This window comes from Solanum dulcamara, chromosome 4 (assembly GCF_947179165.1).
Source record: "Solanum dulcamara chromosome 4, daSolDulc1.2, whole genome shotgun sequence".
Classification (NCBI taxonomy): domain Eukaryota; kingdom Viridiplantae; phylum Streptophyta; class Magnoliopsida; order Solanales; family Solanaceae; genus Solanum; species Solanum dulcamara.
This window is the reverse complement of record NC_077240.1, coordinates 71,251,480-71,267,932: the sequence shown is the minus strand read 5'-3', so window position 1 is coordinate 71,267,932 and position 16,453 is coordinate 71,251,480. Positions and strand designations below refer to the sequence as shown.

The following is a 16,453-nucleotide window of genomic DNA, read 5'->3' as shown; positions in this document are numbered from 1 at the left end:
AATGCGTGTCTCCATGTAAATTTTTTTAAAGCTTTATTTTTATATTTTTTAAAAAATTATGGACTCCAATAAATCATTTATTTTGAGAAAATATTATTTTTATATACTTCTAAAAATTATACTACATGTTTTCTACACACTAATCATTAGTGGATAAAATTTAAATGTACTTTTTTAACTTCTTCTACATGATTAGGAAAAAAAAAATCTTTAATTATTTTAGATAGAGCTAGATTATCTCTAACAAATTTAAGCATTTTAGTAGGTCGTATCTTTCTGCAAATTTAAGTGGGGCAAAATAGAATTTATTAGGATGAAGAGAACATGCATGTTAATTAAAAATTAGTAAAATATTGAAGGTTATCAATTATCGATTTGTAAACATATTAAATCGTTAAGATATCAATTAATTGGTTATTAATTTTAATCGACTATTGATCGTTATCAGATTAATCATAAAGAATATGTATGAATTTTTTTTTATTGAAAATCATTTACAGACAATGTGATAAATAAAATTTAATAGGCTATTCCAAAAATTATTAAGTAAATTGTGCCTAAATTCAAGTTTTATTAAATTGAATATCATCAACTAGTTTAGAATATGCATTAACAATACAGTGCACGCAATATTAGGAAGATTAATTGTAAGTAGAAAATAGCAAGCATAACTATATCAGATTATCGATTAATCAGATTGAAAAAATATTTAAACTGTTATGAAATCGATAACCCGATAAAAAATAAAATTAAAATCATTATCAAAATATTAAATTACCAATAATTTATTATTGATCAATCAATAATATTTTTTTCGATTTGAATTATCGAATTCGATTGAATCTTGAACTACCCTATTTGAGACAAGAGATCTAAATGCCCCATGACCCATCTCTTATATTTTCTTGTAATGGAGTATCTGTTCAGAATTCTAAAATGTATTATGAGTTACTTGTTTGATTTCAAATTATCATTTGAGATTTTCAAAGGGTGCTTTACTACATTTAGCACAAATGACTTATTTTTATCAATTGATGTGCTTACATTTAGCACAAATGACTTTTTTTGGCTAGATGATTTAATGGGTTCAAAGTCTTCTGGTTGAAAGTCAAGAGTTTGAATCTTGCTAGCAACAAATGCTTCATATTTTTTTCACTTGGTGCTCTTTGCACGTTTTTTTTTCTAATTTTATTCTTTCTTCTTCCTTTTGTTTAAGATACTTACTTTGTTTTTATTTTATTTTATATTTAATCTCTTTACTCAAATTTCATTAAATAATTCTACTATTTCACTTCAAAATCTCAAAAGTTTCTACAAAGAGAAATTTTATATTATATTTTAATCTAAAATATGCATTGAAAACCTTTAATTAATTTGATAGTTTATCTTAAATTAATTTATACTAAATTATTTATTGAAATTGTTAGTTTACTTTATAAGGTGACTTCTCTTATAACTTATACTTCGTACTAGTTTAGTTTAAGCCATATATCTCCTTATTTTTGTTGTTTTATTTGTAATAAATAATTTTATTTTTTATAAATAAGAAAAAAAATTAAATTTTGTCAAACTTGTTGGAGTTTGATAAAATTTTAATTCGGTAAAAATATTTTTTTTTCTTTAAAGTTTAACAAATTGTAAAAATTCATTGAAATAGTGTTGCTAAATTACATAATTTTTTTAACATTTAGTTAACATAATAGATCTTTTTTATTAAATGTTTTAAACTTTCCTCAATTTTTTAGGAAAAAAAGAAAAAAAATGTATTACGATTTTAAAAATTATTCATTTTGTGTATAGCCCTCACCCCACCAAACAAAAAAAGTGTCTTGATCAACTTTCACATATCGGTACCAGTTTTATTGTCGGTTAAAGTCATTTTTTTATTGAACCCACTAACGTAAAATTCTAGATCCGTCACTGATCGTAATTATATATAAAGCAGTAAAATATCATTTTATATTTAACCTATTATATTTTTCTCAAGTCTTGAAACGTCGTTGTTCTGCAACGATGGGGGAGATAAAACAAAGCAATTAGTTTCACTTGCCAGCTTGTTGCTGGATTCATATTATTGCACAATTAGAGAGTATTTTCGGATAAGATATTTTTGATTTATTTGTTCATGCTATACAAATCTAGCATTGGTTGTTGTAGTTTTTTTCCTTTCTTTCTAGGAGCATCAAGTAATTCATCCATTAGGACCAGTAAGCTTGTGCTATCCTTCACATGTCATTATTTTTTCTTTTTGTTGCTTTCTAGATAAAAATTGATATTCAACTTCTAGTGGGAATAACTGGAATGTCAACTTCCTTTGCTACATATTGGATAGTCTCTTTACATTGTTTCGTTGTTTATTTTTATTCAAGCTCTTGTGAAGAAAGATTAGCTTGCATTTGGTTATCTATTTTTCAGGTTATCTGCACATATCAGTTATTTCCCTATTTTCATGCAGGTATATATTTTTGGGCCATAAACCTGCATTTGGTGCCAAATTTTATGTTTTGCAAAGATTTACGGTTAATATTTACTGTTAGTTTAGACATCATATCTCATATTGACTCAATTTTTGATATTCTTTTTCATAGAAAAAATGAGATATGTAGTACAATTATTTATTTTTTATTTTGATAATAGGTCACATATGATTTGGATTTACTACTTGACTTGTTCATTTATTTCATATCTGACATTTATAGATTGACTATGTAGTGGGTTGATTGTGCTTTAGGTTGAATTCTTCTGCCCTTTATCACTAGCTTAATTTGTTTCATATACGTATCATATGATATGTTTGCTTCCATATATGGAACAACAATCATTTTCTTTATTGTGGTGTTTGTTTTAGAGACCATTTGGTATCGATTTAGGCATCCTACACATACTATGTGGTCTCTATAACAAGTTATTTTATCATACAATCTTAATGGCTATTTATTAGGATGAGTGAGGAGTGCTATAATTTGCACTTCTATCATCTTGGTGAAACAACTTGTTGATATTTACGCTAGTTCTTGCTGCTCTTATTACTATTGATTCTGAGGAAGGTCGCTTGGGGCAATCCGGCTTATTTGAAAATTCTAACACTCGAACAATGTCAAAAGTAAATGTTCAGTTTTTCTTTATAACAATAATTGTTAATTCTAAGGGATTTTTTGGTATGAGAATACTAATCTCAAGATAATATGCTGGATCATTTTATAATAATAAAAATTAATTCAAGTTAATAAGATGTTAGTCATGTATTTACAATATATCACCTTGGATCTTGTTGTCAAAATGTTAGTTGCTAATATGAAGATTCAAATAGCTCAATTTGAAGTTCTAAAATATTTTTTATTTTTAAAAGTAGACAACTTTTCTTTCTTTATCTATATATATACTATATAAGTGTGAATTTCTTCGGGCAACCAAAGGGAATGTTATATTTCGTATTTTTGCCCATTGAACTATTCATGAGCTAATGGACATAAATTCAAGGACTTTTAATTTTAAATTTTAAAATAGCATGATTTATTGTAAATTACAAGTTATATGGATAATACATGTGAAGTTAAATACATCTCAAGAAGGAACCTTGAGCCAAATCAAAGTAGAAGCCATTAACTATTTTTTTCTTAAAGTCACATTTTCGAATCAGCTGACTTCGGGAGGCCATAACCCCTTTAAAATTTGGTAATTTGGGAAAAACTCTCAAAATGAGAGTTGTATACAATTGAAATATCTTTCCAACCATAGATCATGGGTCTGGAGGCGATATCGGAATAAGTAGATATGTACATTTTAAGGTAGAAGGGTCGAGCTGAATAGTAAATTCGGCCCAACCCGATTTCAACTCGGGTCATGCCCAATACTCACACCATTTAAGGGATATTTTCAGTTTTCTTCCTCATTCTCAAAACAAAAAACATCCAGGACATTTTAGAGGGAGAGGGAGAGAACTCTTAGTCTATGAAAAGCCAATTCGACCAAGATCTGAGTCCCGAAATTCGAAACTCGTGAACAGAAAAGTGTTGTACGTCACGTTGCCTTCAATTTGAGCTAAAATTCATCCAAGAAGGAAAGTGTTAATGTAGTTGCTGCATACTTAAGGTAATATTAAAGCCCCTTTCTCATTGTTAATAAGTTTATTTAGAGTTTTAACGGATTAGAATTGAGAAAATAACGTTATAAACTCGTTTTCTGTTTTATTGAGATTTATGAATTAAGGGGTTGTTTTGGGTGGATAAAATGGATGGAATTAGTTGAGTTATGATTAGGGGTGGGCGTTCGGTATTCGGTTCGGTATTTTCAAAGTTCGGATTCGGTAATTCGGTAATCGGTAATTCAAAGTATATACCAAATATCGAACTTTCAAACTTCGGTTCGGTAATTCGGTAATCGGTAAATCAAACTTCGGTTCGGTACGGTATTCGGTAATACCATATTTTTTTTAATAGTTAATATACAATAAAAATTTATCCGCATTTAATATTTACATTAACCTAAAGAATACATATCTTAACTTACATTTTTATTACTACACCATAATTAAGTAATATATGCATTTTAACTTGCCGAATATCGAAATCGAAATTGCTCGTAAGCCACATTCTACGGAGGAGAAATGATACATCGTAAACAAAGAGAGAAATAATTTATGAATCGATACAGAATAAAAAAAAATATTACCATGTAATAAAAATAATAAAAAAAAGTGAAAACAAAAATCTCTAATATATCATACATAATTTTTATACATATATTTTTCTTTGAATTATCCAAAAATTCTACATCACTGCACTAATTATTAATTAGTTCCTGCAAAAATATGAAAGAGTTGAAATCTTTCGTTTTCAATGTAACTACCAAACAATTTATGTAGATAACTAACGTGGGAATCATGCAAAGTGAAATTAAAATTCTTAATCAATTGCATAAATTTGAAATTAGAATTTATAATTTTTATATGTACATGAATTAAATTTTAGCAGTTATCCATAATGTACGTGTAAGTGTGCATATAATATACGGTAAACGTGGGAAAGTTGAAATGAAAATGGTAAGGGAAATGAAAAAATGAGATAGTTTCCTCTTACTATACTCTTATTTTTTTGATAATTTTTTTTCCAGCTTTTTTGTAAAATAAAAAAAAAAAAAAAAATTCGGTATTCGGGAAATCCCGAATACCGAAATTGAAATATCGAATACCGAAACCGAAATACCGAAATATCAATTTTGATACCGATTCCCGAACCGAAATACCAAATTACCGAATACCGAAATACCGAAATAGCCGGTTCGGTTCGGTAATTCGGTTTTCGGTATTTTATGCCCAGCCCTAGTTATGATGAATAATAATTATTGATGTTGTTGATGAGTTGTTGTTCTTGAATTTGGAAGAATAAAGTGTATGAAGATATAGTATATATTTTGAAACTGTTGGTATGATATTTGTCGCTATTTTGCAATAATATTTTGGGGATTGTTTCGTGGTGGTTACTAACTGTTTTGTGGGCTGGAGTATCGGGGGATTGATTGTAGTTGTTGTTATACTATGGATGTATGGAAATGAAGAAGTGAATACAAGCATTGACATCCGAATGTATATTAAGCTGTTTTAGAAGTAACTTAAGGATGGATCTATTTCTATATTGATATGGAATTGTTGGTATTGTTGTTGTTGATATTGTAATTGGTGTTTGGCTAAATTGGAATTTCGAGGATTATTACATTTGCAGGAAAAATGCTGCCTGAATTTTGTTAAGTTTTATTTGTTCTTGGATTAGTTAGTAAGTGATGTGGATATCTGACTGTGGCATATGTTATCTTAATTTTAGACCCACGAACTCGAGAAGTAGACGTTGGACATTTAGATAGAGTTCAAAGTATGTAAAGCTATCCCTTCTTTCTTTTGACATGTCTTAGATTTAAGTAATGAATGATATGAGTTTGGGTAATTCTATTCATAAATTCCGAGTGTAATTCACGATTCTTATTTGTTCCTAATGTGATTGAGCTATTGCCCCTCGAGTCCTCTATACATTTGAAGTGTATAAAAGTCTCTATTTTTACAAGCTTTATCATAATTAGCATCCTTAACTTACAATAGTTGTTCGCATTATCTTGTTGCATTACCCACACCCAGGTCCGCGATGCGGACTTGTCGCGGACCACACTGTCTAGCAAAGTATATTCAAGCTTCAGTTTCGATTGATATTTGTCCCAGTTTCGCGACGCGGACTTGTCGCGGACCACACTGCCTCGCAGATTAAATTCAGACTTTAATTTTGGCCACTACATGTAACAGGTCCGCGACGCAGACTTGTCGCGGACCATACTGCCTCATTCTTGAATTCTTGATTTTGCTTGGTATATTTTTCATGTCCAAGTCCGCGACGCGGACCTGTCGCGGACTACACTGCCTTGACCAATAAATTTCATACTTTAGGCATTCGAGTGTTACTTATTCTATTGAATCTCAGATGATAATCTAATTGAATATGGTTGCTCATGATATTCTACTCCTGCATACTATTGTTACATCTTTTACCGAGCCTCGGATCGGGTATGTTGTCATGCATAATTTTACTATATTATTCACCGAGTCCCTTACTAGAGGGCAAGGTATGGTATATGATGATATGGTTATGACACCGAGTTTCATAATGGGCTGGGTATGGTAAAGTCTACATTACTTTATTCACCGAGTCCCTTGCTAGAGGGCCGGGTACGGTATATACATACATATGACGATATAATGATATAATTATGACACCGAATCCCATAATGGGCCAGGTACGGTATATGATGATGATATGTATGACTTCATTTCATAAAATGCAGGTACAATGATTTATTGATTATTATACTTGTCTTCTGAATCTTTATTTCAGATGTGATCTCCTTTATGGTATTTTATGCTTTATATACTCAGTACGTATTTGGTACTGACCCCCTCTCTTCGGGGGGCTGGGTTTCATGCCCGTAGGTATAGATACTCATTTCGGGAATTCGTCAGCTTAACATTTCCACTCAGCTATTTTGGAGTGATCCATTGTACTGGAGCCTAGATTTTGGTACCGATCCTTTTGATGTGTATATTTTTTTATTCAGGGGTACGGCGGGGGCCCTATCCCGCCATATGATACTATTGATACTCTTAGAGGTCTATAGACATATGTGTGGGTTGTGCATAAGTTTGTTCAGCTGTGTCTATACGATGTGCTGTGGATATTGATATGTAATGACAGCCTTGTCGGCTTGCGTGTCCTTTTATGATATGATTAGTGGTGACTCTACAGGAGACAAATGCTAAGAATGTATTTATATGAAGAGGTTATGAACTATTGGAGTTCTTATGTAAGTTATCATATTATCGTAGTTCAGCTTGACTACATATGATAGGTATGTATATGCGTGTCCAGGTCGGACCCCAGTCACGGCCTACGGAGTTGGGTCGTGACAAGGCAATCTTGTAATTTCCCTTCTCAAAATTCTTTTTTTGTTTCCTTTCTTAATTTTCTTTTGTTGGCTTCTGGGTTTCCACGTATTCCAACACTCATCAACAGGATCCACGCGGTGGATCTCACAACTTTTCATCTGCTATTCTAAAATTGTTGCCTTTAATCTTTATGAATAACACCATCTTCATTTTGTAGCCAAATTCGAAAGTCGAAGGGTTTCATTTCAGAAAAGTTTGCTCCTTTCATGAACAAGGAAAAGGTGCACCTTCTTTCTCTGCTTCCCTTCGTCGCAAATATTTTTTAGTGGGGGTGCGTTTTTTTAGCTTGCTTTGTTAAGTTTATGTGTTCTTCACTGTTAGCTTCACTTTAAAGTTAAATTTTTATTTGTTTGATATTATGAATCCAATAAAAATCATTTGCTCTAGATAAGAAGAAACACTGTTTCTTCGTTGCATTACGGGGTTTGCTTCTTCTTCTAGGTAATATGAATAGTTGCTTTTGCTTTGAAGAATCTGCATTTGTTTGGTGCCTTACATCTGTAAAGATTTCTTCGCTCAGGGCAACAACAAGCTTCGAATTTTTCTTAGTTTTCTCAATTTACTTCATTGTACTTTCAATTTGATGACTCATCTCTTCTGTTTATTTTCACCTGCTCTTTAGATATTCCCACTAAAAAGTGGCTTGAAAATTCCATTGCTAGCCATAATTTGTATCGTTAGATTTGCGTGAATAGAACTCTACTTGTTCGGTTATCTTATAACAACTTTACTTCACTGTGTTTGCCATGTGGTGACTCAGTTCTTCTGTTTATTTTCACCTGCTCTTTAAATTTTCCCATTAAAAATTCTCTTGAAATCCCCTCTGCTAGCCATAATTTGTAACGTTAAATTTGCTGGATTAGGACTCTGCTTGCTCGGTTTGCTTACAACAACGCTATTTGGTGGGAAAAAGGATCTTTAGGAGAAAAGCTATCTGTTGGAAAACCTTCCGTCCCAAACAGTTCAACATTTATTTCTTCAGTTAATACATGATTTATTCTAAAAAAAATAATCAAGCAAAGCGCAAGAAAAATATGACTGCTATCACTGTCGGAGGATAAAAAAAAGCGCTTCCTAGCTCAAATTCTATTTGAAAACTCAGGTAAAAAAATAACATCATTCATTAGTATCTCAAATAAGATGAATAAATGATATCAATTATAGTGTTAAAGAAAACCTCAGCCAAACTATGTCTGACTTCCAGAGGACCAGTGTAGAAGCTTTCTTTTGAGTCACCTGCACTTCAATGATGAAACGGTTAACTTGAGTCTAATATGGCTTAAGGTGAGGATTGAGAATCATATCATGATCCCTTACGCTAATTGTTAAACCACATTGGTTTGGTAGGAACACTCACACCTCATTTCTTTTGCCTCTTTTTTCCTTCCAAGATGTAATAAACAGCCAAATCATGACCTTCTCCTCTTTATCTCCAAAAATCACCTGCTTTTGTTCACCTTTCAATTTCACTTCCTTATATCCTTCTCTTTCATAGCTATTGTTGAATCTTTGTTTCCTGCAATTTTTTTAAAGTAAATTTCATTGATAATCAACTATTGAGTTGGGATTATCCATTTTTTCTGTTGTATAATTGCTCTCTCCTTCTCTCCTTATCATATCTCCATTTGTTAATCACTATTACATAATGTGACAATGTCATTCACTATTCGTTACATAGTTCGCTTAATCTATTGGAATAATTACTGTACTTTTTTTTATTGTTATCGTGGAAGACAATGATAAGCTAAGTAGGTCCTTAGTCTCTTAACTATCATAGTGTTACTAACAGTAGATCTTGAATTATGTTAGGTGGCACATAATACTTAGTTAGTACATAGACTTTAGGATAAGATCCACTTGAGTATACAGTTGCCAATATAATTAAATTGAGAATATGGCGGTATCTCAAACATAAGCTAGAGAATTATCAACCAACTTGATTCCAAACATAAGCTCTTATGTAACGTAACATAAATAGATAGTGTTACAATATCTCTTCACATCCTTGGTTTAACTTCAAGCAGGTTGATATCACAAGATTGGAAGATAGTTGGCACACAATATAATAATCCAAAATTGGTAGAGAAAGGTTCATCTAGCTTGTTAGCAACCGGAAACATTGATACAACTGCTGAATTTTGAAAGTGCCGAACGAGCGGAAGTTACTTATTTTGATTTTTGTCATTTCATGATCCAAATAGTTCCATGCTCTGATTTATGTTTCTAATAATACTGAACCATGATAAAATGTTGTCTAGGTTTAGCCAAGATTAGCGGTTTGGTCTTTCGTCTATTTGCCCTTATCATATGAAGTTTCAAGCAATGAAATGATACCATATTATGAAAATCGCATGTGCTCGGAGGGAGGTTGACTGATAATTCACATATTTGAGTTGGGGTGAGGGTAATCTTAGAGGGAGAGTCTGATGGTTATGCCATATGATCTTTAGATTCTTACTGCAATCTGTCCTACTTCTCTAACGGGACCTGTATTCTACTAGATGTTAGTGACATACCAGCATATGTCATTTTCAACTCAATATTTTATGAATGATTTTAAGATACTTCCAAATGTGAATAGGATCATTGCAGATTGCCTGATTTAAATTTCTTCAAAAAGGTTATACCCATTAACTGGTGTCTTTTGAACTGATTTTTGGAGGCATTCAACTCTGCTAATTTGATGCTTATAGTCATTCGTTCTCTAACAATCATTTTGAGCTGATACAACATTATGGATATTGAATACTGTTAGCTCTATTTTGAAGATTTTTTGTGTAGTGGCTATTAAACATTTCTGTACTAAGTGTTGTTGCTGACATACTATTTGTTATTGTTGTTGACCACATACCAAATCAAGAAAATGTGCAATTTCCATTGGAAGTAATTTTAGTGAAACCTTAATGCTGCTCTGCTTTGTCCAGTACTTGATGACAACTTCTTTTGAATACTACTTTAGTTACACACTACATATACGATAAAATTGTTCTCATTGTGACTAGAAAGAAGGATGATCTTTCTCTGTTTCGATGTTCCAACTTATGAAAGTCGAATGCTTTACTCATCCTTCACTTTTTTATCTTAATCAACACTTCACAATTTTATTCAAGTTAATTAGGACATGATGTGTTCAAAATGTGCCTCTTGATGATTATGCCTTTTGTATTTTTCTATTTGGATTGCTCTTGAATTAATGGTGTTTTAACCATACCTTTTCTGTGATCTGACTAACTGTGAGAAGATTTGTTGTTTCAAAAGAGCTTCCTCCTATCTTTGTGGAGTTGAAAGAGGAGTCATCATTGGGGAGAAGATTATACAATTCTTGAAGAAAAAGAAGACATCATCAACATCTAAGTATGTTAGTCATGTATAAAACCATTTCTCTAATTTTATCCGCAAAAAAATAAAAAATTAGTAATTAGATATGCAAGGAATTCAAAGAAAAGAAAAACGTGATATAGCTATTTTATGTATGTTGGGCCCGTACAAAGCACGAACATTACTTATTCTAGTTTCTTTAATAAAAATCTTCGATTTTTTTTCTTTTTCTACAAACTTCAATATTCTTAAAGCATCATAAGATTATAAATTTTATTTTATTATTAAAATACAACATTATTTTATCTTGTGTTTGGTTAGGAATATTAGTTAGTTTCGATTTTATTTCACCATAAAATATCTTCATCCATGCGATAACTTTATATATCCCATCCTCCTTACCAAACAAACCCTAAAATTATCCTCTATACTCATCCAAGTAATCTTTCACCAAAGTACTTCAATTATGATAAAAGGGTGACAAACTGTGTAATGACCCTCCATGTCATTTTCATCCTTCTCCGATTTTTTTAGTGTTTAGAACTTTCCTTAAGCGATCCCAAGCCATTTATGACTTGCTATCACTGACAGTTCGGTTGCTTGGTCATTCGGTTTTATGTCCGCTTTCCTATTTTAGAGCTCTTGGAGTTTGAACGGTTGACTTCGGTCAAAAATCCAGGAAAATGATCTCAGAATGAAATTCTAATAGTTCCATCAGCTTCGAAATGACCAAATTAGGCTACTTACATAGTCGGCACAAGTATCGAGGCAATTAGTGTGAGTTTGAGTCATTAGGCATTTTAGCCTTTAAGCTTTAGCCTAAGGTTGATTTTGGTCAACATTCCCGGTAAACGCATTCGGATTAAAATTCCATCAGTGCCGCTAGCTCAGTAATGTTGAGTTTGGTCTAGAATGACCATTTGTGCGACTCTCGAGGCCTCGGTCTCATTTCGAGCCTCCTTGTAGATTTGGCCAAAAATGGTGCATGGTTATGGGACCCACTTTTTATTGAGATGACCTCGTATGGAAATTTCAACGGCGCCATTGAGTTTGGAATATTGAATTTGGTGGGAAGCATTGTCCATTTGGCGCACGAAATTCCAAACGAATCCCAAGCACCTCGTCGGAGTTCTCCAAAGCTCAAATTTAAGCTGGAGAAGCACCTGTTGATGCAAGCACTATTTCCCTTCGTGTTCGTGAGCCTTGGGGGGCACGTTCGCGAAGTGCAACCATCCAGACCTACGCGATTGCGAGGTTTTGTCCGCGATTGTGATGGTCAGGTTTGCTGACCCTTTGCGTTCACGAGGTGCTTCTCGTGATCACGATGGTCCAAGTCCCTGAGGGTTGCAATTGCGAGCCTTGGGCTCCGCAATTGCGAAGGCAAATTTCATCTGGTCTTTAAGTTAAAAGACAGGTGCGACCAACCCTGACCCCAATCACTATTTTGGTGATTTTAGGAACTATAGAGCTCCAAATTGAGTGATTCCAAGTTTGATGGGTTTGTATTGATCTTGGATACGCATGAGAGTGTTTGGGGAGCTTCGAAAAGCATTTTAGTGTGGTAATTTCCATCTCAAAGGGGTTGTACTAGCTTAGTTTTAAACTTTAATGGCATTTTAATTGTTGGGCTGATTTAGGTCGTTTGAGCATCAAGTTGTGCCCCATTTTGGGGTACATGCTCAATATGAGTTTAGAATCTTTTCACGAAGTCATTTTTTGGATTTCTATCACGGGTCCCACAATTCTATTTTTGATCCATCTCTAAAAAATACGATTTTAGTGTCAAAACGTTCGTATTGATGAGGTGATCAATATTTTGATAGCGTGTAGGTAATTGGAGTTGTTTTTGGTGCAAAAAGCTACCGAAAGGTGGACTTGGAGCGCGCGTGTTCAGCTTTGAGGTAGGCTAGGTCTCCCTTTTTTGATTTAGCTTTATGAGGTATTGTATAGTATAAATTGCTTGTGGTTTGGATTGTATGTGAAGGGTTAGGCTCGACTCCTAGTTTCTTATTTCTTTGTTCCGGTATAAGCCTTAGGCTAGGTTGCCTTTATGAGACTTCTAGTCTAGTTAGTAAGAGTATTGATTATGCCTTAACTTGGCCTTGATTAGCCTATTTTAAGTGTTTTTTTCCGTGTTTATGGTGGTTCGCAGAATTGTACCTTAGAAATGAGTTTAGATTGATCCTTAGTCGATGCAGCCGTTGCTGGCTGAAATTTATGAGACTTATTGTTCTTTATTATTGTAGCACCTATCTTGAAGCCTTGGTGTAGTGATTTCCACTTGATTAGGCTTATGAACTACTCTTGGATTCCATTTTTGGATTTAGAGATATAATCCTCTATGCTTTCTTGTTTTCGTTTGGCAGGGCTAGATATGTTTGAAATCTTGAGGTTGTATTCCCAATTGGATATGGAGGTATTGATTGACTAACCGAGCACTTGTTTACTCATTTTTCTTCTCCTTGTTACCCAGTTAGGGTTGAGTTCCCTTTTGGGCTTTGTTGTTGAGTTAGAGGAGTATATTTGAGCCCTAAGCCTTGGTTAGAGGTCGGTTGCATGTGATAGTCTTGTTTCTATGCTCTAGAGGGTAAGATGTTTGTGGCGTCATTATTGTATATAATTGTGCGTGTTATTTGGGTGCTGGTGATGGCATGCATTGCATTGGATTATTGTTTCATCACGGATGTAGTAAAACCCAATGCATGCATTGGTTCTAGGCATTGATTTGAGAAAGCTGGATTGTAATCCAAACCCTTTTATACTGATTTTATGAAATAGGGGTCTTACTACCTTTATTACTACTATTTTCAGTGGACTTGAGGTATCGAGGATGCACTCATTTTATGATATTGATTCGAGGCATAGAGGATGCGCTCATTTTATGATTTTTATTTGGTCGGAGAGAGTTCCTGATCCTTTTTATACTAATTTGACTTTTTATCTCCAATCACCATGATAGCGGATTTTTGATGATCGAACATACAAATTGATACATATCTATATTGATATAAGATCTGGATTGAGACCAGGCAAGTATATAGGGCCGTTTTTAGCCTCCCATGGGGATCCTAGAGAGGTGCATGAGTCCTAGTTTCTGGCCGAGATTGAAAGTAGGTGTATATATCTTGATATGACTGTTTTTACTGCATGACTCATTCATATGTGCATTGCCTATTATCAGCATAATTGTTTTTACCTATCAGTAGTATTGGATGTGGTGTAGGTTTATCTATTTGTGAGTGAACTTCCTGGGTAAACAGGGGCTCGGGAGGTATTGTCTGACTATTTGCAAACTAGTGACGGTATAAGGGGTGGTCTATTTTTTGAAGGTAGTTACTATTCTTGTTCTTATTTATCTAATCTTTTGTGCAGGGATTTAGATGATACGGTCCTTTGAGCCTTTATGTGATATCTGTGTTTACTTCTGTTAGTAGGTTGTCACTTAGTTATTCTCCTTCTTAGTGTGTTGTCGTGTTTAGATACTGGGCTGGCGCCATTAGGTACGTCCTTTAGTTCCTCGTTTGTTTTCTATCTTCTCCCTTCCTTGTATCAGATGTTTCTTATTGCAGGCTTCTGTATTATTCTTGTTAGATACTTGTGATATATATTCCTTGCTTACATGTTCTTTATACTTTCTTTATCTTTAGAGTTCAGTCGGTCGATGCCTACTGACTTTCACTTGATGGTACTCATACTATACTTCTGCACCCTGCAGATCATAATACGTGTTTTCACTACTGATTTGGATATCGTGTAGAAGCAGTTCTTGGATATTGGAGACTTGGGTGAGGTCTTGGGGTCCAGAGATTACCTATCTCCCTCCATTTTGGATGGACTATTCTTTATTTTGTATTCGAAGACAGTTGTACTATTGTTGTATTTATATAAACCTTGTACTTCCTTATTTAATTTAATAGCTCGACTATCGACTGATATTAGGTCTTGGGGGTTATCTTGCTATATTGATCTCATTCTTCTTCTCCTCTTATTATTGTTATTATTAATATTATAATTATTTGTTTCTTTCTTTCCGCTTGTGATGGTCCGTAGCCTATGGTTCTGGACTGTGGGGTTAGACTTACCTATTGGTGGGTTGATAATAAGTGTCATCATGACTTGAGAAATCGGATCGTGACAATCTAGCAATGAACTACCAAATATGTGCATTTAAACAAGAAATCATAAACAAGATATATATTTTTATTATTTTTAAAAATAAATAAGGATAAGAATTAATAGGAAAAAAATGATAAATGAAGATGGCAGCCTATAGTAGATGCGACACCATCTTTCTCATTTTTGAAAGATTATATTTATATATAATCTTTGAATTCTAATATAGAAATTAAAGGTCAACCACTTTTATATACATTATTTTATAATATTGATCTGATAATTATTTGCTTTCTTGAATTGAAATCACATTTCTATTATTTTTAGTTTGTTGAAGTTCAATACATAGATTAACAAGTAGAAAAAATAACAAAAAAGCTAACGTAAATGAATAATTCAACTCTTTATCAAATGTGTGTATCAATGTAGTACTTAAGATTTGAGATAATATATATCTTTATATTAAGATAATAATCATATTTGATAGCTTGGTAGGAGTCAGGTCTGCGTACACTCCACCCTCTCCAGACCCCACGTTGTGGAGTTTCACTGGGTCGTTGTTGTTGTAATCATATTTGACACCTCTTTAGTAAAAAAATTTAGGTCAATTTACTATGGTGAGGTAATCAAAAAAGTGTTGATCACTATGTAAAGAAGGTTCATAAAAACAAAAAACAACACATAAAAAGTAAAATTCTATTGTTTTTAGTTTCAACATTAATATCTTTCATTTCTTTGTATTTATTGTTGCTCTTATTCTTCTCAATACATCATTAGAAGTTTTGTTATTACGACTGAGAATGTTTCAACCAAATCATTAAAATCTAAGGGAATTTTTTTATCTTTGGAAGAGCTAAGAGCTTCAGAAAATTTTAAGTCATTCTTGAATGAACTTTCTTTAGGAGCAAGTCCGATACGCCTAAACTCAATATATCAAAGAGTTAACTTTTGAAAGGAAAACTTCATATGATGTACTAAGTCAATCAAGTTATTTTAGTTTAGCATTTTGTTGATTTTCGTTGAATTAACATATTATATGAATTTAAAGTGAACTTGTTTGGGATATTCTTCAAATATATCAGTCATTCACTTAATATTCTCTTCATGTGTTTATTTATTGAATTTTTGCTTAAGTCATCTACAAATCTTTAAAGTTATCTATAGAACTCACTTACACAACTCAACTCAGTCTTGTATCTGTTGAACTGTAACGATCCGAACCGTCGTTATTTAAGTGAGGCAAAATTTTTCTGAACTAAGTTGATTTAAACAGTCCCAATCTGCCATAGCGGGAATACTCCCGCAACAGCGGCGCCACCATGGCGGGATGGGACCTGCCATGGAGAGATAGTCAGGGACAAAATTAAAAGACGCGAATTCTTATTTTCTCCTTCTTTCCTTAAGTGCCAAAATAGACAAGGGTCCCCCTAGAAACCCTCAAAAGGCTGAACTAGGCTTGGAGAGAAGGGAGGAAAGGGAATTCTACTGCAAGAAAGGCTATAATTCGCAGATTTCAGGCATGTCTCCATTGTTTCTCCT

At 33.1% G+C, this 16,453-nt stretch overlaps 1 long non-coding RNA gene across 1 annotated transcript; it reads left to right on the top strand.

Moving 5' to 3' along the window:
• The first annotated feature begins 7,524 nt into the window (after positions 1-7,524).
• LOC129885066 (uncharacterized) lies at positions 7,525-14,828 on the top strand. Its single transcript, XR_008766049.1, has 3 exons — positions 7,525-7,704; positions 13,168-13,217; positions 14,517-14,828. It is a non-coding gene; the product is annotated as an uncharacterized LOC129885066 (long non-coding RNA).
• The last annotated feature ends 1,625 nt before the right edge of the window (positions 14,829-16,453 follow it).